General features: G+C 37.8%; 1 protein-coding gene across 4 annotated transcripts in view; it reads right to left on the bottom strand.

Annotated features, from left to right (window-relative positions):
* CDH11 (cadherin 11) overlaps window positions 1–22,784 on the bottom strand; it is a 109,354-nt gene that overhangs the window by 59,297 nt on the left and 27,273 nt on the right. The gene's annotated exons all lie outside the window — the stretch shown is intronic.

Below are 22,784 nucleotides of genomic sequence, written 5' to 3'. Positions count from 1 at the left end.
GCAATTAGCATCTCCCAAGAGATGCTCCTCACAAGGGGAAATATATTTTTTAAAAGGGTACAATACACAATCAGAACAATATACATGAATGACAAAACCTAAGACAGACAATCAGGTACTCATCCCATTCCTGTCTTGAAGATAATGATATATGATACCACACATATATGCAACATAATGCCTAATACTCTGATGAAACAGAGAATACATTGCACCTGTGAGGACAGAATGCAAACAACAGCATAAATCATACCCACAAATGCAAAGCACTTAATAAAACAAATAGAGGGCAAACATCGACCAAAAGAGGAATAAATATCACAGAGGAAAAAATAATAATAATTACAAGACTGTTAAAAGAACATTTCTGTACACGTGTCCTCTCTTCTCACCCAGCCTAATAAAACAACTTCACTATCAGAAGAATGACAATTAACAATATAATATAAATATAAAATAGTTCCTAGAAGTAGAGAATTTGTTTATTCTCCAACATTTTAAGGGGGAGTAGGAAATAAAGAGAAAGATCAAAACCAGGAAAGAGTAAAAGCCTCATATTTGGTTTTGTTTTTTGCAATATTTTTACTCCACATCTCAACCAAATAAACATTTATAACTGTTCTTCTTACCAAGGGATAATGGAGCCAAATGCACACAATAGGCAAAGCAAAAACACAGGCAATCCCAAGTTGTGTAAATTAGGTACATGCACATTAATAGACTTGTAAATATAACTACAGAGGACTTAGAAACAATAGTCCAGCATTGGGAGTTCAGAGCCAAAACCAAGAGTCAGCTGGGGCCACTGTCAGCTGGTCTATGTTTTTGTGTACATGTACACAGTAGATTCAGGACAGCTGTGGCAGGACTACTCAATATTTGCTGGAGCTACTGAGGAAAGAGAGTGGGGGAGGGGGGCAGCATTGAGGCACACACAGCTCATCCCCCAGCATGAGATGGCTGCATAAAATTCCTAGTCACCACATTAAGAAGAAGTGGGCCAGAACATAGGGCAAGGGAACAAAAACAAGAGAAGGAGGGGAATTAACAAACTGGGAGAAGGGGTGGAGGTGGGAAATGGAAAGCAGAAGATAAAAAAAAAAGAAGAAGGAGTAAATCAGGATGGGGTATGGAAGGAGGAGGAGCAGAGATCAATGTGAAAAGCAGCCACAATCTGCCACAAACGTAAAACCGGTTAGTAATGATGAAAATTAAGTTAAGTGAGAAATGAAAGACAAAAAATACACGATTGTAATGACAAATTGGATGGTAGAATAGGTACATTTTCATAGTGGACCATAATAAACGATGATTAGTTTTTATAATATCAATACTGAATGTACTGTATGAACTGAATACTGTATGTACTGAAAACCAAATCCTCTGCGCAGTTCAAAGTCGAAGTAAATGGGAATAAGACAGCGTAGTTCCATGAGGGCCCACCAGGGACAAAATAGCTGCACAACAAAAGAATTCTCCTCAAATCACACTCCAATGTATAGAGCTTGTGCCCCTTTCACCAGCTCTTCACAACCATCCCAATACAGCAGGACCTAATGTTCCCCTCTCTTTTGGGTCATGTGGGCCCATGGACAGGGTGTGGGCCTTTGAGAATGAAATCTATGTTAATTAAACCTGTGCTACTCCAGTCTAATCGAAGTACCAAGAATAAAAGTGGATTCAAAGGTTCCAGGCACGTGTACTCTGTCATATTAAATATCATAGACCAAACTTTGTTTCCATAAATCCAACTTTTCTGTGTTTTTCCTAAAAACTAAATTTTTGTAGGAGCAATCCACTATATATATATACACACACACACACACACATTTTCATTTACACATGTAAATTACTTCAGAGAGAAAGAGAGAGAGAGTGGACAACCATCCTAAAAAGCTGGAAGTGTATCCACAGACAAACACTAAATGTGACCAAGGGGAAAACAACTGGAAGGAGAACTGAGGAACCCAACCTGGAAAATATGGAAATAACAGATTTCTCTGCATTCTGAAAGATTTTAAGTGTGTGGATGTCCTCAAATCACCAAGGGCAAAACTCTATTGTATATTTTCCCATCGCATAAATAAATTGATATAAAATAAACAACACACACACACACACACACACAATTATCATAACTGCAAAAAGCACACAACCCAAAGGACCCCCTTTCCCTACTTTCCTACAAAATCATACTTCACCCAGGCTCTCCAACTGCTGGAGTAATACACTACCAGAATGAAATCCTGATCCTAATGAAGTCATACTGGAGTTTGGCTAGTGACTTCAATGGAGCCAGAATGTCACCCTCAGTTTACATAAAACTGTCTGCTAAACAATCCGAGCTTCTGATACCTCCTGAAAAAAAAAAATCAAACATTTACATACATTGGAGCATACATTTTAGCATCAAATTCACCACTGCTACTAATTTTGTTTCTTCACCTTCACTTTTCTTATCTCTGTTCTTTCCTTCATTTGTATATCTAGGAACCTGCTCCTGCTCCTATTGTGATCAATGGCAGAATTCCCACTGACTTCACTGGGATCTGACCCCTACTGTACCTCTCATTCCTGTCATTTTCAGCGTCTGTTTTCTGTTCCTTTCCTCTGCTTTTTTCTATTTCCTTTTAACAACCTCTCCTAGTGACCTGAAAAGGAAACCTAAAAAACTAAGAACCACTGAAGTATGTGCTGAATGCCCCCATTAGTCAAGCTGTAGGGGACACTCAGCACAGAAATAAACTTCAACTAACCTTTCAAAAACAAATCTTTATATAATGTCCCATAAAATCATCCTGCTGGTTCCAGGTCAGGTAGAAACATGCAAGAAAGAATAATTCTGGGACATTAGAGAGCTTAGGTCCAAAGTGCACAAGAGACATGGAGTTCTTTTGTCTAAAGTACATTTTCTCCAACCTTCATTCTATTATTAATAAAGAAAGAAAAGAGGAAATGTTTAAAATCACTACGGAAATCTGAGGTTTCTGAATTTTTATAGGTCTGATTCAACTGATTGAACATCTCTGTCATCCCAGAAAGATTCATGATTCATTCTGGAGCCTGTAGCAAACCCGAAAGTGACACTTTAGAGGTTTTAAAGAATCTTTTTATAGTTTAATTTAAACTTATTTCATCCCCACACCATTTGGAATTTATTTGCATGGTAATCTTTTTTTTAGGTAATCTTTAAGACTCTCGTACTCACTCTCTCTCTCCTCCCCCCCCCCCCCCACTTTTCCTCCATACCAATTTTTCTGTGTGTGTTCTCAACAGGGGAAAGTTGACTCCTCAACCCAGAAGTGAGGAGGCAATGCAAAAATATAACTTTTTGACATATAAATTAATAAAAATCTAAGGGTGGGAAGAGAATATTACTGATCCTAGCAATAATTGCTTTTAAAAGCTCTGGTTCTTATTATAAATTTGAACAACATGGATAGGAATGATTTCACAGTAACAGCCAAACAGTAAAACACATTAGAGTTGCTATTTTCAGAATTAAAATTAAACATATGGCAACACATCCATAGATAAGTACAATATTTTCAAATATGTGGAAGTAGCAAGAGGGGAATATAGAGGAATATAACAGTGTTACAGTTTTCTCCAGAACTAATACAGCAATCCAGATTTTCAGCAATGTTGGCAGTGGGTGATTTGATTTTCTATTTCCCATCAGTTGAAGATATTTACACTAGAAATTACTATATATATATTTATAATGAGCAGTTATTTCCCCAAAATTTCATAACATGCCTACCTATCTAGCCTTGAGAGTTAAGGCATAAATAATAATCTATCTTTTAGTTGCACAATATTATTAAGTTATTAAAACCAAAATAGTCTACTATTAATATTTAACATTTGTCTGCTGGCCATTATGTCTCCAAATACCACCAAAGACTTTAATTTTCAATGCTAGAACTAGTATAAGCTATGAGTGAGTGTATTCTGAGATTTGTTCAAAACAACGATAGAGAAGTAGAAATATATATAACCAAATAACAACATAACAAGTATGTGGTGTATCTAAGGAACCAACTGTGTATTAAGCACTTAAGCAAAACTCCCACTGAAGGTAATTGGAGTTTTGCCTAAGTAAGTATTATCGTATGAAACCTAAAGAAATATATTAATCTAATTGTAATAGTTATCCCTGCAACAGGCCAAAAACTTCAGGGCAACTATAAACTTCTTCTTATACAATTAATGTAGATTAAAAGTTTTTTTTTTTTTTTTTTTAAGTGAGAGAAATTGGACAGTCTGAACCTGAAGATCAGCACAGGTGTGAACTCAAGTCATTCTCTGCCAATGAGACTATTCTTTAAACCTTCTAACTGTATATCCCCAGAATGTTCTGTAAGTATCCCCCTCCTCATACTTAGACTATAACAAAGAAAGTCTGTTGTTAAAATGACACTCAGCCCAGATAGCCATGTGACTTGAAGAACAGTACCTGGAGACAAACCTATTGCTAATAGTAAGTAAAAATAAGGTCAAATTAATAAAAAGATCCCTTTTGGTAGTTGCCCTGAAAACTGTCTCCCAAATGGGAGCAGGAAAATGTCTATTTGCAAGAAAGCTGAAATAAAAATAAAAGTTGGATACAATCATACATTAGCAATTTCCTCCCTTTTAAAACATAATTGGCAGAGAGATGGGGGAATAATCCTGGCTCTGTCTCAGACCTCCTTGTGGCCTTGGCAAATCTGTCTCTCTCAGTTTTTTTCATCCGTAAATTAGGGATAAAAATAATTACCTACAATATCGCATAAAGATGCTGTGAGGCTAAATTAATTCACACTTGCAAAGCAATCTAAAAAAACCGTAGATGGTACGACTACTTAAGTCCAAACTATTTTTTAATAATTTTGACTCTTTAGGTGTTCCTGCTGGCCTTGGTAATGAATATTTATTCCTAAAAATACCTTAGGTTTTTCCCTACTTTACATCCCGTTTACATTGATAGAATGTTCACACATACTTAACATTCAATTTGACTGGCAGCAAATTGTTGATAAAATAAATAAGGTTACTTTCATCCTCTGTCTGTTATGTTGTGAATGAACCAGAAGTATGGGTAGTTCTACAGTACTACTTATCAAAACCAACTCATTATCTTGAATTGTGAAGGCACTAAACCAAGGGAGTTTAACTAAAAACTAATTACCTAATAGGTTTCACTTGATAGTGGGTGGACATATTTACTTCAACAAGTTGCTGAATTTCCATTCACTGTTCATGGTAATCATAATTAGCATGTATAGTAGTTAGACAGTCAGCTTTAGCCTGTAGTTATTCTTACTAAATTACAATTGTATGGCTTCTAAAAGCACTATTAGAAATTGAAAATGTACGTATGTGGAAGTTTGAGAATCTGTGAAATTAACAGTTAACGTTTTTGCTGTTTATCAACTATATCAAATGGTTTGGAGCTGGGGAAAAAGGATAAGATTGCTGTATTTAGTCACTACATATTATAATAATTGGCACTACATATATTTGTGTGCACAGACAAACAGGATTCAGGGGGCAAATGAAAAGACAATAATCTGAAATACAGTAGACACTTTCTGTATGGTAGCCCAATTTGCAGAGAATTTGGATTAATAAGAATTACTTATGTTTCTGAGACAGATTTTCTATACGCAATATGGTATTTTTTCAACGGTGTTTAATTATTGTGTTAGTTGTGTGTATAGAAAAAAGCCACTCTGAATGGAATGACTAACACACCAAAATCCTGAACAACCCTCAATTAAGTTAAACAATACAATAAAATTTTCACTTATAAGTGGGGATATGAATTATCTTCTACAGTATTCTGTGATGCTTCACAGACTATTTCTGTGACATCCTGTAGTAATGTATATGTCACACAGTAGCTCAAAAGATAACATGTCACCACTGTATGCTGTATAAATAGATTTTTCATATACACATCGTTGTGCACGGTATAGTATATCAAATAAAAATCACAATTATAGACAGTATCAGGTTAAACTCTGAACTGGACTGCACACAGATGAACGTGAGTGGGGAAGGGAGGAAGAAAGAGGGAAGATGCAAGGGAACCCAAAGCATATATGCACAGCACCCCAGCAATATATCCTTTGGTACTTGCTTCAGCACTAATCTGAGGGCCCAAATGACATGAAGGACCCCGAGGGAGAACCCCGGACACTGCCCCCCCCCTTCACAGGGACTCATCCACAGTAATGTACACAACACACACAGTCAACTGCCACTGAATTGCTTTGAGAGTTTGGCACCTAACTCCCTTAGACTTCTTGGAAAAGCCCAGAGCATGCAAGCATTGAAGTCCAGGAACTTGAAATTAGAAAACTGCAAATAGTTCCTTTTCAATACCCTGTAAAATTATGGTCTTCAAGGGTGGAAGCACAGTCAGGTTCCTGCCAATCCGCTGCTTGTTTAGACTAAGCAGCAGCATCACCTGGAGCTCGATGGCTTAGTCAAAATTTCCACAACCAACACCACTTTTCTCCCCCACTTATCCCTTGCATGACACAGTAAGGGCAGGATGCTGCTGTTAGTGTTACAAACTGCACTTATGGCTTAAGTACAGGCACAGTAAAATGTGTATACATTTATATTATTCAAATGTGCGTGCGTGTGTGTGAGAGAGAGAGAGACAGAGAGGTGGTAGAGAAAGTGTTGGGTTACCTCTTTCAACTGCAAAATGTCACTGTTTTATGGCTCCCCATGCAGTAAATACAAGAAATGATGCTCTGTAGGCCCTCATGGGCCAAGCCCAGGAATATTTTTAACAATTAAAATTAACAAAACTCATAATAGTTATATTCTCATGGGCCCTACTTAACTATGCATATGAAATTTAGGGGAGGGATTTTCAGGAGTGCCTAAGGGGTTTAGGAGCACAAGTTCTATTGAAAGTCATTGGGACTTGTGCTCCTAAATCCTTAAATGCCATTGACTTTTAGATGGGACCTGTGCTCCTAAAACACTCAGGCACTTTTGAAAATATCCTATAACTGCAATAAAACCTTACATTTGAATGTCATAAACCTACACATATGCAGTGAAAACAATTGCATATGCAGTTGCCCAAACTGTTTGGCAAAAGCATTTGTTTTCATGTACAAAATTGATTCACTTGTAATATGTAAGGGCATGTTTCATGGTCCTGAGGAAAAATGGTCCCTCAAGACTGAAGCTGTCTTGTTTTGGTGAGCCAGCATGTTGCCATGTGCCTCTTCGCTGGCAACACATCATAGCGCCTGCTGCTTCAGTTTTAGTTTTAAGAAAAAACATTGCAAGGCCACAAGGACTCCCAAACATTTGCTGTCATTTCTTCAACCTCACGATTCCTGCAGGAGGTTAGACATATGGCAATGTTTAGTTGCATGGAAGAATGGGTCATTTCAATGAAAAGCAGTATTTAGCTGAAGAACATCTTAGCCACACTTGACTTCTTTGTTTTTCAAAAATCCAGCAATGTTACATTTCTTTTGAAGTAGAAAAGCTGCATCTGACCAGTTTAGTCGCCATTGTGAAATATGAGTCGCTCCAAACTGGTTTTGGATAACATATATCTCAGTCAAAAACTTATTCCAAGATTATTCTATTGTTTTGCTGATATATTTGTAATGAATCCTTTTTTGTTTATTTACAGATAATAAAAAGGTTATATATTTTTACAAAGGAAATTTGAACAAATAAACAAAATATCCCATTAGCAGAAAGTTTCAAAAGGGTACATGCAATATGCTCTTTGTATGATCTTCCTTGGGAATTAATTAGGTGCACCAAAGTATTGGTTTGAAGTTTAAAAATTGTTCACCGTTGTGTGTTGTTGGTTTTTCACAATCACAGTACATAACATATCATCAAAGATCATAAAGTTTCAACTCAGAGGACATAGCTAAATGAAGGTGTCAGTAAAAACCTTAAACATATTATATTAATGATCAAACTTGAATTGAAGGAAGATATAACGAACAGGGGGAAAAAATCACAGGTCCCACAGCATTGAGGATTTGCACAGTGCACAACAGAAACCTAATTTCAGTCATACTTCAACCAAAGCTTTGATTTGATGAAAGCAAGTGTTTGTGACCATATTTTAGAACTTGCAATTACATTCAGGAACAAATAGAGTACTCTACCAGATTTGTGGATACAAATGCCATCATTGAAAAATAGACCTGTAGCAAGGTGCAACCCCCGCCCCCCCCAGCCTTGGCACCTCCTGCTGGTTGTCGGGGGAATCAGCCCTCAGCTAGGCAAAGGCCTCTCTCTAGTGTCTCGTGCCTGTCTCCACTGGACCTTTGCTCTCGTGACTCCGCCCTCCGCTCGAGTCACAGTCTGTGCTCCCCCCATTCCAGGGGATTCTGCAGTTTGTTCTAGGCCACTTCCCATGGTGGCACTGCAGTCCTGCCACCGGTGCTATGGCAATCAGGGGCTGGGGGAGGGATCCAGGCCTGCCCCGCTACTAAGGTCCTGGCCCAGGGGGCCTTAGGTGCGGCAGCCTTTCACCACATCTCCCCCAATTCCTCCATAGCTTTCCTTGGACCACTTCCCCACAGCCCAAGTACCTTCTCCACCCTTGCTTCAGGGCCTTTGGGTCTGCTGATTGATTGATTGCCTGCCTGCCACTTCCCCTTCAAGCTCCTGGGAGGCACTTTCCTTGCGCTGCTTTGTTGCTCCTTATATACTGGCCTCCTGAGCCCTGATTGCCTGCCATGCAGCTCCTTCCTATTCACTGCCTTTCCAAGGGCCCTCTTAACCCTTTCCTGGCAGTGAGGGGCAGGTGCCCCATCAGAAGGCGCTATGTGTTGAATTGCTGAATTATTATTAAACTAAGAATAGTTTTAAGAATATTAAGACTGGAATCAAGACAAAAACAAAATCACTAGAGACTTTACGAAACAGAAAATATCAGATGTTCTAAGAGTCCAATGACTAGATGAGTCAGTGATGCTTGGCAGGTCAAACATGATTTTAATGTTATTTTTAGTGCTTGTTAGACCTCATAAAAAGATTATTACTAACTCAACAAAATAATCTATGTGTAAGCAGGGTCTGAATGGACTCTCTCCTGTCAAGTTGGTATTTGCATGAGCACACCCACCCTGCTTAGCTGCTCAAAATGATGGGGCTGCTTTGCTCAAATGATCCATCTTGGCTTGTGTTGGGTTACAAATCAACAATGAGCCAGAGCACAATGGAAAAGCGATGCAGAAAGACCTTTGTTTTGTGGACCATATTTGCTGAACGACTACCTATCCTGAACGTATCATTCACTGAGGAACACTCAACACTCATCGTTATACTTGCTGTCCACTAACCGACCTCAGTATTTCTTTTGTATGACTGATGTACCTGAATGTTTGAATGCTTATATCTCAACTGTATCACTAAACTGATAACCCTTAATCTGGGATATTGCAGATTATTTACTCTTTGTATTGTATGACTTTCAAACCAACCCTTGTACCTCTTGGATAATCTATGCATTATTCCCAGATGTACAGAAATTCTTTCCTTTAAAAACGCTGTATTTGATCATGTTATGACATTAGCTTTAATAAATATTTTTAAAATCTGTTAAATGCAGGAGTAATGATATGTTGTTCCCCTTAGTGTATGAGCAAAGGGCAGCAGAACTGTGCTTAGCCTGTTCTGATTGAAGGGTCATTATCATCTGAACCGAACTGGCTAAGGAAGGGTCTCGGATGCCAGAGCCCTGTGAAGGCGGATAATGGGTGGGGACAGGTATTCCTGCCAGGACGTGTGGGCTCTGCCTAAGAACCCCAGGAACGGTTTAACCTGCCACCATCCAAAGACAGAGCTAATTAAGATTCTGCTAGGAGTCTTTGGCTTTGTTAAGTGAGCAATACAGCTGAAATCACCTACTGGGGGACAGTGCTCCTGCCCAGCTTCCACACTGAGGTTTGTCCACTAATCACTGAGAGCTGAGTCACAGAGCTGGGTGGAATCTCAAGAGACCAGCCCTCAGAGGTCATAGTGGAGAAGCAGGTGGCAGCAGAAGGTGATGGTGGGCAGCAGAGCGGCTAGTAGGGCAGCTAGTGGGTGACTGGCAGAGGAGCTGGAAAGATAGCTGAATGGCAGCATGAGCAAGATGCCTTCTTTTCCCCTTCCCTCCAACTAGGATGGGAGATGAACTCTGCAACTGCACCTCTAGAATCTGGGTCTGCCTTGACTAAGGACAACACCCGCAAGCAAAAGGAAACTACCCCATGTACTTTGGGGTGGGCGTTTTGTTCCTGTTTTTATGCGTGTGAATCCTACTTGGGGCGTTTTCCCAAGTTAATATGGGGTTACTATCCCCCTTTTTATTAAAAACCTCTTTTCTACATTCAGTCTCTATGTTTGCGAGAGGGCAAGTATTGCCCCTAGAGGCACCCAAGGGGTGGTGTGTAATTGTCCCAGGTTACTGGGTGGGTGTTTGAGCTGCTTTTGTGTTGTATTGTTGAAAGGATCTCCTAGCTATTGAACCTGGCTCCAACTGGCAGAAGGGTTACATATGTACTATGGTTAGTAACATTACTTTCTAAAATGTTTCAGACTGCATATTCTTAAAGAAATAGGTACAACTACCCTCTCATAAAACTTCACACACAAAAAAGTTTAAAAATGTTTTGCAAAAACCAGTTTAATAGTATGGGAAAATTACCTACCTACATTTACTGAAGACAATTATTCAGGATTTTGGTAATAAGGAAAGCAAATTTAGGAATTTAGAATACAGTACTAGCAGAAAATTATTACTATGCAAAGAAACTAGAAAGTTTAGAGGGAATAGTAAATCAGACAAACACTGATTGCTAGTCACCAGGTTATACAACATACAGTCATCAGGTTATATCTGATGAGACAGGGTCAGATTTGGATGTGCACACACAACTGCCACTGAAGGTGTTGCAGATATGCACTTGAGCAGAATTTGGCCATGAAAGAGGGACTTAACTGTGTAAAGAAGAAAAGTTGCATTATCTGAAGAACCTAGGGTCCCTCAAGGAAATCAGTGGCAAAGAAAATAATACACTGAACATTCAATGCCAGTAAAGTAAAATTAGTAGTTGAAAATAGTTTAACCCAGCAGCATTCCAGTTCGTAACTGAATCCAAAGCTTAAGGATATGGAAAGCCAGTCAGATCAACTAATACACCAATGGGGCAGGAAAAATATAAAACACTGAATGAAATGCACTATGTGACTTGGTGAAACTTCAGTTAAAGAAACAGCAGCAGAGAACTGAAGCCAGCAGCTGGTAAGGGGAAAATGGATATGGAATGGATAAAAAAATATCAATTAATTTTCAAAGAGTTGCATGTCCACTGACTCCACCACTGTGTCAGGTAAGCAAGGTAAACGGGTAAGCAAGTCCAATTTTACCCTGTGACCAAAGCAAACAGCTAAACATGCATTTCAGTACCGCATGCAGGATTCATGGATTTGCTAATCAGTGCTATGTGCTGAAAAAGAGGTTGATGGATTTGCAAGGTTTAGATCCCAGGATCCCTGGTACAGGACAAAGAGCACCAGGGTTTGCCATGGAACAGCAGGGTCTTAATGGAGACTAGGGAGGCAGGAATGCAATGAGCAAAGGAGGAATGGTTATGGCTTGAACAAGTAATTGGAGCCCTTTATTAAGGGCCCTTTGTAAGGTTTGGATTCAGACCTCATTTAGGCCCTGATCCTGGAATGTATAAACATGCAGGCAGACTGCTGCACCTGTGCAGAGCCCCAGCAAAGTCAACAGGGTTCCACACAGACACAGAAATCCACCCATGCACTAGATATTGCAGGATAAGATCCTCTCACTTCATCCATCACTGACTCCAACAGAAGGATCGCACTATTACAGCACACTTCCTGTTTTAAGGGCCAGTGATTTTTCACAGGGCACTGTAGAGATACCATGCCTTGAAGAGTCAGCTGTATTGAGACACTGCTATCTGCATCTCTGATTGTGAGATGGTCTTGTTATACAGAATCAGGAAAAGAACTGGGTCTGATGACTCATAGCTGTAGTCTGTATTGCATAGATGACATCAACTGTATAATTTAAAAGAGACCAGAGTTCTGCCATATTGAACTTTCCCTTCTATACCTGTGAAATATAAGGGAAGTTCCAGGCTCTGTTTTCTATGCTTCATAAAAAGAAAATCTTTCCAAAAGACTTTTTTTTTATACTGAATACAAAAAATACAAAAATATTTCTAGCTATCTGTTCATCCATGTCTTTTACAAAAGAAAACAAAGATGTTCTGATAGACCTGTGAGTAGTGCTGTGCAAATACTGCCAAAAAGTCTATAAGTATTCATTTTAAATTAATTCTCTTTGACCATGTTCACACACTGTGTGTGTTCAGTATTTCTGAGTATTCTACTGAATGAGTTTCTGCCAGGAATGTTTGGTGAAACAGCAAATGTTAAGTAACCATTACAGAATAGTCATAGAAAGCAGATTTAGAATTTCTAATTGCCAGTATTCATACTGGACACCTAATTTTAGGAATTACACTTATGCAATCAGGGAGCAGAATACTATCATGTGACTTCTATGGTCAATCAGAATGGTTTGAAATGCATCAAATTGCTCACACACAAGGAACAGATTTAGAGTTTTATCACTTAAACAATGCACACCAGTAATTTTATTCTCCAAATCTACTCAGATGTGTAAAGCTAGTTATTGACGTACATAAGGATACATAGGATAGTGACCTAAGAATAATTTGCAGAAATTAAATGGTGAATAGTATTGAATGAATAAATGAAAGGACAATTTATTAGTGGACATTTTGTGAACAGAAAAAGAGATGAAAATCACAGAATTGTGTGTTACAAACTAACTATCCAATTTTATTTTATTTTATTAAATACCCAATAAATATAAAACACATACTAAATGGATGTTATATAAAATATGGATTCATAATGTAATTTTTTTTAAAAGGTTTGGGAATTTAAAAATAATCTATCAAACTACAGCCAATTTGATTTTAACATTCTCTGTAAGGGCCTAGTCCAACTTCCACTGAAATCAATGGTATGTGACTAAGCAGTGGTTCAGGTCATAAAAGACCACTGTTACCTCTGATAAAATCAATATTTATTAATATAATAATATTTGTTTTTAAACATAATCGTCTACTTATAGTGGTTTTCAGTTATTTGAAAGGATCACCAAATAGACAGAGTCACCTACACAAACACAAAGACAAAAGAAACCAGAAAAAGTTTAGTTCATATTTACAAACACAACAAAAGCTATTTTCTTCAACTCTTATGCTTCCACGCTACCTTCAGAGCAATATTTGTATTTCTTTGCCTGCTCAGCATCTTATACAAGTCTGAAACACACTACTTTGACAACAAGAGCCCAGTAGCACCTTAAAGACTAACAAATGTCTGCAGGCATAAGCTTTCATGGGCTGCAGCCCACTTCGTTAGATGCATAAGTCAGTTGCATCTGAGGAAGTGGGTTGCAGTCCATGAAAGCTTATGCCCACAGACATTTGTTAGTCTTTAAGTTGCTACAGGACTTTGGTTGTTTTTGCTGTATACAGACTAACACAGCTACCCCTCTGGAACTTTTCACCCTGGAAGATACTGCTTTGATTTCACAAAAGAGACTGGCTCATCCCAAATCTTCTGCTGCTTTGTTCCCTTAATATAGCCCAGTTAACTATACATACTTCCAAACTTCGTCATAATTAAGAAGTTTATGATCAACTTGAAGCCTCAAGTTGGTTTGTATTCTACCACTCCTCTCCCCACTTAATTTTTTTGCCATAACCTGATTAAGACGTTCTTCTTTTCTTTATGGCAAACATCTCGTTGGAATAATGTGTGCTTGCTGTAGTTTTCTTTCTTTTAGTACCTGCCATATCATTGTTTCATGTACATTAAATGCCAAATGACATAATTGAAGATCTGAACCTTCATGATATCACTTTTTTAGAAATTCTGTGATAAAAGGTATCCAGCTCAGGCATAGTTTTCACAATGAGGTTACTTCCTATTTTTCTAATTTATCTTATAACTTGAACCTGAAAGAAAAAATCACAATGCCTGACCATGATTTGGTGTTAAGTTAGGAGAATTCTTTAGAATAATTGCAATAATCGCAGCCAGAACTTCTGTTTAGCACAGTCCAGTTGGATACCCAACATTTCTGGGTGCTCCCAGATTTTAGTTAACTGCAGCCCTATTTCCAGCACTAAATAAAAGTTATATATGGACAATCCCAATGGGTACCTCAGTCAACGTTAGATTCACAAATAGTGTCCAATAATTTCCATCACAGCTCTTGGGTTAGTGTACAGAAGTTTTGTCTAAATGGGCCAAGCATTTCACCAGAAAGGTTGCTACAATTTTTGCAAAGATTTTTTGCCATCTTGAATTCTAATCAACATTGGCCTGTAATTCTGGCTAATTAATGGTATTTCCATAAAGTCCATCCCTTCTTAATGCCATATTACTGTAAAGGTCATCCTCATAGTCTCTAGCAAGCATCCAATTTCCTGGGATTCAGTCAGAGTTTCTGGATGCAAATCTGATAATTTATCCAACAACTTTTTGTAGAATTCAGAAGTAAACCCTTCCTGGTTCTGGACTCCTCCTACCGGATAAACTGAAATTAATTTTCTTTTAACCTTGTGAAATAAAATGGGCGCACTAAGGTTCAGGACATCCTCAGGTGTTTGAGCTTGGAGATCAGTACTTCATGAAAGGTGCAGGAGTTTTCCCTCATCTAACATAATTAGACAATGACACAAGTGTGGCTGGAAGGAATGAAAGATTTGATTGACTATTTTTGTGAGCTGAACACAGTTTTTCTCCTGAAAGGGTGATGTGCTAATATTAGAATCTATTTATTTCAGCCAGTATGCCAATACATTGCCCATTTTTCTCCAAGAGTCAAACTAATTTTGTTCAGAGGGGAAAAGTGGATATCCTTTTACTATCGCATTTTGTAAGCTCAAATTACTTCTGGATCTTCTGTTGCTCAATATTTTCCTCTTTAACCTTGTACAAACTCTCCTTTTTTATTAACATTGGATTTCAAGATCATGGGATTCTTAGCTTGGTATGTTTTTCTTGTATGTATAAAAAAAATTTATGAAAACAATAAAAAAGCCAAAACAATGCATACAATACAGAAGTGACAGAATATAAGAAGTGCGTACAGCCCACATTTAGATTTATTTCTCTTTCTCTGACATGAGCACAAGAAACCAAACTTTAATCACTATCATTTCTATAAAGTCCAAATTTTGGAAGAGGAAAGAGCCGAAAAACAAACAAGAATACAAAAGTGAAGAACAGCAGCAACCGTGTACAATATTTTTAACAAACAAGTGTCTATACTTGAAAATTCAGGAAAAATTTAGCATCAAGTGATTATTCTTCTCTGTGTGTGCAACATTTAACTTTGTACAATGCTAAAACCCTAAATTAAAAACTCACAGATGGCTGCATGTGTTGCTATGATGGTTAACAGGAAACAAATCATAGCAATGTCCATTGGATGGAGCTCTTCTGAGTCTCATGGCTCCTACCACTTTCAGCTTTTTTCATCTTGAGCATCTCATTTCTGCTGGGGGATTTCAGCAAAATACTTGTATGTCCTTACCCCAAAGCAGCTGACCTGAGACTAACCTAAGCATGTCCTAAACGCTACTAGCCAACTGGCAAAGAAAGAGCAAGATAGTAAATTCTATAACTTGGCACTACTGCCTCTTCAGTTATCAAGGAAAATAAAGTGGTTTTATACACAATAGAAAAGTACTGGAAAATAAAGTGTGCTGAAATAATATTTGCTTTCTTGGTGGGCAAGGAGAAGAAGAGATGTATTGATTTCCTGGACTCTTTTATCGCTGTATACTTAATATTGACATATCTGAAGATCCAATATCTAATCAAGTTTTTTCCTCTCTCCTTGAAACAACTAGAGCACTCAGATCTTCACTATAATCTAAAAAGAGGGAGTGTGGTGGAGAGAAAACCACAATACAAAGCATCACCGAACATATTTCCCTAAATTAAGAATTCAGATTTGCTTAGCACATTACTGTGAATGAGCACTGAGAAAAGAAAGCAAACCAACTTGTTATTGATCAATAAATAATAATGCTTTGCATGTAAATATTTACACATAGAACTCTAAAAGTGAGCAAATAGCATGGGACTACATAGTTAAGGACTGTATGATATTATGCAAGTACAATACATATTTTTCACAGGCAACCCTACTACTTTCATTTTCTAACTTTTCAGTGCTTGATTTTGCAAACTTGGTAATGCCAATTTAATCTTTGGTCATGTACAGCTGCCCTCATATGGTACTACAGCCAAAAGCTTCAGTTCTATTACATGAGGCTTGTATGTAACATGCAAGAAAAGCCTTAAGGATCATGTATGTTATTTCATAACAAATCTTATTATATTTGTCTAGAGGCTCAAACAATGACCAGGCCTCCTACTATCCTAGGCACTGTGTAAACCCATAGTGAGAGACAGTCACCATCTCCAAGAGCTTATAATCTAACTAGACAAAACAGACTAAGGATGGGAGGAGAAACAGAGGCACAGAGAGGTGGAGTGACCTGTCCCAGAACATGCATTCTGTCAGTGGCAGAGCCCTGGGAATAAAATCTACATTTCTTGACTGTATGTCCAGTGCTCTGCCTCCTAGTTCAGATAATACAACATTCACCCTCTTACTCTATTTATTTTTCAGTCCTTTTTCCTCAGGCTTTTCCCGCCTTTGAACTCCTTCTCTTCTTTATGCTAACATCACTTGAGAGCTTTACCCTCATCTAATTCTGGTTCTACCAAGTTTTTTAAATGAAGTCATGGTGTAGAATCAGTGCGTAACTGAGAGATAGTTAAACAAATACGATGTTTCCCAGTTGCTTATGGCAGCTCTGAAAGCTCTAAAACCTCATTTAGGTATGGTCTACACTTAAAACATTTGCCGGTATAGCTATGTCAGTGAAGGGTGTGATTTTTATAGCTATGTCAACAGAAGCCCTACTGTAAATGTAGTTATACTGACACAAATAGAAGTCCTTTTGCTGGTATAGCGTATTTTGTTCAGGGAACTAGTAGAAGCTATACAGGTAAAAGCCGGTATAGGTTGTGTACACACTAGGAGAGTGTGCTAGTAGAGTTATATTGGCATAGCTATGCCAGCAAATCCTTTCTAGTGTAGACAAGGCCTAGGAATTCTTACAAAATTTATCTTTTCACTAACAGCATTTTCATGTATTTTTAACTTTTTGAACTATAAAGAAGCTTAATCTTAAAACCAAAATGTTTTGAGGTAGTAAGAAAGGAATATTAATTTGTTTAAAAGAAGAAAGGTTGACTTTTAAAGGGAATTTTGGTTTTCTATTAACCTAAATGAAAATCAATTACAAATAGTAGCATGGATTAAATAAATTATGTCAGACATTAGGAATTTTCTATATTTTTCAGCTCTACTAATCTGAAGCTGTTGGGTATTTCTTTTCTCAGAATGCTAACCAGAAGCAGCTGCCAGGACAGCACAAAAAATGTAAGCATCTTCCAAAGATTCCATATAACAATCCATATTCTCCAGCCCCCAGGGTTGATCAATACTGGCATGGTACCTCTGCATACTGTAGGCTGGATGGGGAAAGCCCATTCAAGGGATTTGAACCGCATGTGTGCTCTGGAGTTGTGCTTCATAGGGGGCTCCATCAGTCTAGAAAGGAAGCCATTTGTGAAGATGGGGCAGGCTGTGACATTTGTGGAACATGGTTAATGGATCCATAACTACTTGGAATTCTTGTGCAGAGGTTTCCCCTAATAACCCAATAGAAAGCACGAGCTCAGTGAAACATGAAATTTCTTCATTTATATATTTCTCAGAGTAAGATAAGGCTATCCACAACTCTAGTCACTCCCTATGTAGCACAGATATATTCCACTGTTTCCCTCCCCCCCACTATGAAAATAATAAAATATGTTATTTGCATCTAAAGAATTTAGATAGTCTAGGTAAAATTTAAAATCCTTTTTCATCTCTAGGGAATAGAAAACACTCTCCTTTTCAAAGGAAGGAGAAGGAGGAAAAACTAAGTTCATTGCCTGCCCTACATAAAATCTAATATACAAGACAAAGAAGGTTGTTGTGGTTAGTGAATTCCAGAGTGTCGTATGATTCTGGGAGCTGGATCTGAGCAGTGACCCAACTTAATTTCTGCCTTGCAGAAGGAAAGACCTAATTATGTTTGGAAACTGACTTTGAGATGAGTCGTTTGCTGAGTATACGACAGGATGGAATGAATTTTCCTCTGGATTATAAAGTCTAGACATTGAAACATCTGTGGAGAAAGGTTGTACAAAATCACTCTCACGTTGCCAAACCTGTTGTCTTAGGTTTGGGCCTATCCCAACTTCTGGGGAACAATGAATTCAAAGAAGTAAACTCCCTGGTTCTTTTCTATATGAGGACCTGTTAGCAAGAAAGAAGAGGCTTTTATTAAAATGTGATGCTTCTTTTCTGTTTGAAAATAGATTGAAGATGGTAACAACAGTTAAGGAATAAGAAGTGCCTATTTGAATTCTATGTGAACAGGTATGTCTACTGTGCAACCCAGAGATGTGACTGCAGCAAATGTAGTCATACCTGAGCTAGCTTTGATCTAACTAGATGAAAGTTAGCTTGAGTAACTATGGATATGTCTCTACTATAATTATGAGGTAGAACTGCAGCACTTGCTGGCTTCATTGTTATTGTTATTCAGTCTAGCTTTGATCTAGCTAGACATACCCTGCGTACAGGAGTACCTATCAGTCCGTAGTGATTAGTGTGCTTTCGTTCTTTGTTTTACAAACTGCAACGTTCCTACTAGAGAACCCTACAGTAGACAGTCAGAATGATCACCTGGAGGATTTTGTACTTCATGATATCATCATACTCTCCATGAAGAGTAACAAATTGGATCAGTAGTAGTATATTACATTTCCTTTCTTCCTCTTTAAACCTAGGGAAAGTGTGGCTGGAAGAAAAATAGTATTGTAGAACTGACTGAAGGAACAGCTGGAAAAAGCATGGAGGATTCCTTTGTGTTCAGTAACTCCTTTAGGACTCGATCTAGAGAATTTCCAAAAACACGTTCCTTTAAAGGGTCAGGACAACAGCCAGAATTTCACAGAGGTAGCTAATCAAACACATAATCATAAGGTTTTCTCAGCTGCTATAAGAACTTATCAAATTCTTAAGTGTCAAATTTAAGCAGTCTTGAGCAGCATCATGAAAGACAGCATTCATTGTAGTGCATTGTATACAAAGGATATACTCTATATGCAAATTTGGAAGAGGAGGTCTTTTTTCTGACCTTCATGAAGCCATATCAGTAAGGTTCTGGAGGAACACAGTGCATATATAGATATGGCTAAATAAAGCTGCAGAAAAATCATATTTTTTAACTCCACCCTTTAACTTGTTATCAGCTAAATCTTTAAGAATATTATTGGCCTCTACAGATAACGTAGATCTGTGTTCCCTTTGTCATCATTGCTGAATCAACTTCTGAAGAGGCAGTTCACAAATGAGCTTTACCAAGTGCAGGCTGTATAAACTTTTGCAGTACAGAAGAAGCTGAAAAATTTCTGTCAGGTTCAGCCCAGGTTTTAGTAATTAAAGCTTGCACAGCTGAATGAGTTATAAGGACTTTATCAGCTTTATCTTGATCATTCAACAGGAGAAGCTCTTCTGACACCTCCTTAGGCTTAATACCTTTTTAATATTCCTGCATAAATAATTCATATCCTCTATATTCAACTTCCTGGCAGCAACAGCAGAATATGGGTCCTCTTCATAAAACTTCAAGTGGTGTTTCCTTCTGCAGATGATGAGAAATATCTGGCCTATCTTTATTGCACTTTTTTTAAAGTGATCTGCAGATCATTTATCCCTAACAAAACTTTGGAAGACACTTTCTTACATGACTTTTCTTTAGTTTTCAGAACCAAAACAGGAGTAAGGGGATCCTTTATTATTTTCAATAGAGTCGTTGCTAGAAGTGTACAAATACATTATGTGACATCCTGGGCCCCATTCAAGACATTGGCAACAATGCCATTGTCTTCAGTAGGACCAGGATTTCATCCATATTGAGAGACAATCCCTGCCCTGAAGATCTTGTAGTTTGAATGAACAAGCCACCTAAAGGATAAGAAGGGGAAGACAGAGAGGTGAAATGGCTTGCCTAATGTCCCAGTAGGTCAGTGGCAGAGCTGGGAATAGAACCCAAGTTTCCTGACCCCTCCTCCCCAAGTTCAAAGGGAGGTTTATTCAACACAAGGCATAAAGTTCCCAGCTATTAGCATGGCATCCTTTAAAATAGCTCTTGATTTACGCGTTTGCATGGAACAATAAGTATAATTTGCTGGGAAACAGAGTATTCTTACTTTCAAAGGGGGAAATTAGTAGATATGCTGCATCCATAGTTCCCTCCTACACCCTACTCCCCAGCATAGAGGATCTTCCTGGCCCAAAATCTCCTGGCTCCTCCCCAATAAATATGGAGTGAGGTTCTTTGAATACTCAACCTTTTCTAAGGCTAGACAAGGTCTCTTTTCACTGACTGTCACAGTCCTGGGCTCTACCTAGATTAAATGGTAGTACTGAGAAAAAAAACAAAAAAACACCAAGCCCTGGAAGGTAATAATACCATTTTGCTTGAGCTGAATATTGGGTCAGCTTTTATTTCCCTTATTTTTCTTTTTTTTTTTTTTTTTTTTTTTTTTTTGCTTTGAAATTAACTGCTGTCACAAACAAATTCTTTGGAAATTTCATGGAGAGCACTGCTACGTGACCTGCATTCAGTAAAGCAAAGCAAAGCTGAGGGACAATTATCTTGGGAGCATAGAGTCAGTGCAGTGTAAAAAGGTGCCAACAATTCCAATGCTGTCATTAGCTGCTGTTGCTGCTTGTCGTTCTGAGAGCTGAGAACTACCCATCAATCTGTATTGGTAGCCTGAGAGATCAGAACATGCCTTGTTCACCACTGGAAATTTATAAAATGTAATCATGCTGGAAAAAAATATGAATCATCTTACAAAGAGTTGTAGCACTTATTCCAGTTACATGACATTTCATTTTTCTCTAAAATCAGCAATGTCATAACTCTGGATCCTTTTCTGATTTAAAACCAAGAGTTTCCAAAAACCTATTAAATGTTGAACGTTGGTGTATTTCCTGAATTGAAACAAGGTAAAGGAAGGAAAGAATCAATGTATTCGTTAGTGGCATATTTTGTCTGTTTCCAGCTGATCTATTTCCTTTGAAAATGAAAGTTAAACTTAAAAGAAAACTGTCAACTTGATTCTTTTTTTAAATTGACCATTAAAAAAATATCCAATTTGCAGATGAGCACCCTTTAAATAGTTGGACATAATCTTAAATAATGATTTAATTAAGAGTTTTTCTGCTCCCATTCTCTTGTTGTTATACTGGGGAGCAATGAAATCACTATACACAAAGTGCTGTCATAGTAAAAAAACAAAAAACAAAACAAAAAACAATCCTGAAAAAAACGAAAAAGCTTGGGGGGGTTTTTTAGGTTTTTTTTTTGTTAAGTAGACAGCATTTTCAGACAGAAATATGACTCAAGTTGAGAGAGAAATTATATTTTTGTTAAGAAAAAATTGTTCATGTTTATTTCCAAAACCCCAGTATTACCAGTATTTTCAAAGGACTTAAAAGTGTACCTTCCCTTGGTGTATGTAAATACCGACCAACTTCTGCACCCAGCTCCCAAGACACACGATGTTAAAGCTCTCACAAACATTTTTACTTTAACTCATTTCCCCCAGCATCTCATATCAAGCAGATTTTTCTTAATCAGAAGAAGTGTCACAAACCAAGATTCCAGCAAAATCTGATATATAAGAGCCAGCTGCTGAAGTTATAGCACAGGAAGAGAATAAAATATCAAATAGAATGAAGAGAGGGAGGAAATAGCAGTAGGCACCTCCAACTATAGGGGAAGAGGGAAATATTGGATCAGCAGGTTTGATTAAAATATATTGCTTTTACATTTGTAGAAAAGAATCATGTTAATTTTAGATTATTTTATCTATGAATCTCTGTTTATACTGTGGAAAGAGGTCTTGTTCTATTGGAAAGCTCACATAAGTAGGGCTATGCAAACCCTGAGGTGTTGGTTTGGTTCACAAAGGGTTTCCTGAAATGAACCTAGCAGTTGAAGTCACACGTGTTGAAAGCAAACATGTAGGTTTACTTAAAAGCTCAAGTTCAACTAACTAAAATCTCCAGGTGGTATTCCCCACAGGGGACAGATATAGAGCTGGTATAAACTGTCATGTTCCATTGACTTCACATGCCCATTCCTACACGCACCTTTTCTCCCCATTTCCCAGGTACCCTTTCTAATTTATGACATCATGAGGCAGTTTCCTACATTTTGTTAGGTAGGAATGAGGAAGGCCTGCAGAAAGGAGCAGCATTAAATGTTGTCAGCCCAAGTTTAATCAAAAGCATGAGCTGACTTTTGGCAACATCAAACCTTAAAATCAAGTTGCAATTCAAGTGGGTTTAAAGTTTGATAGAAATATTTTGCAGAGTTCTCAAAATCAATTTGGTGTGTCTACCAGTTCGCATAATCATGTATATACTAGAGGAGTTGCTTAAAAGCTACCACACACTACCCTTTTCCCCATTCCAGATGGTGTTCAGATATTACAGTGATGACCAAGGTATATGAACC

This window comes from Emydura macquarii, unplaced genomic scaffold (genome assembly GCF_026122565.2).
Source record: "Emydura macquarii macquarii isolate MOO-44397 ecotype Brisbane River unplaced genomic scaffold, CSIRO-AGI_Emac_v2 contig_561, whole genome shotgun sequence".
In the NCBI taxonomy this organism is placed as follows: Eukaryota; Metazoa; Chordata; order Testudines; family Chelidae; genus Emydura; species Emydura macquarii.
This window is presented reverse-complemented; position numbering and strand designations above follow the sequence as displayed.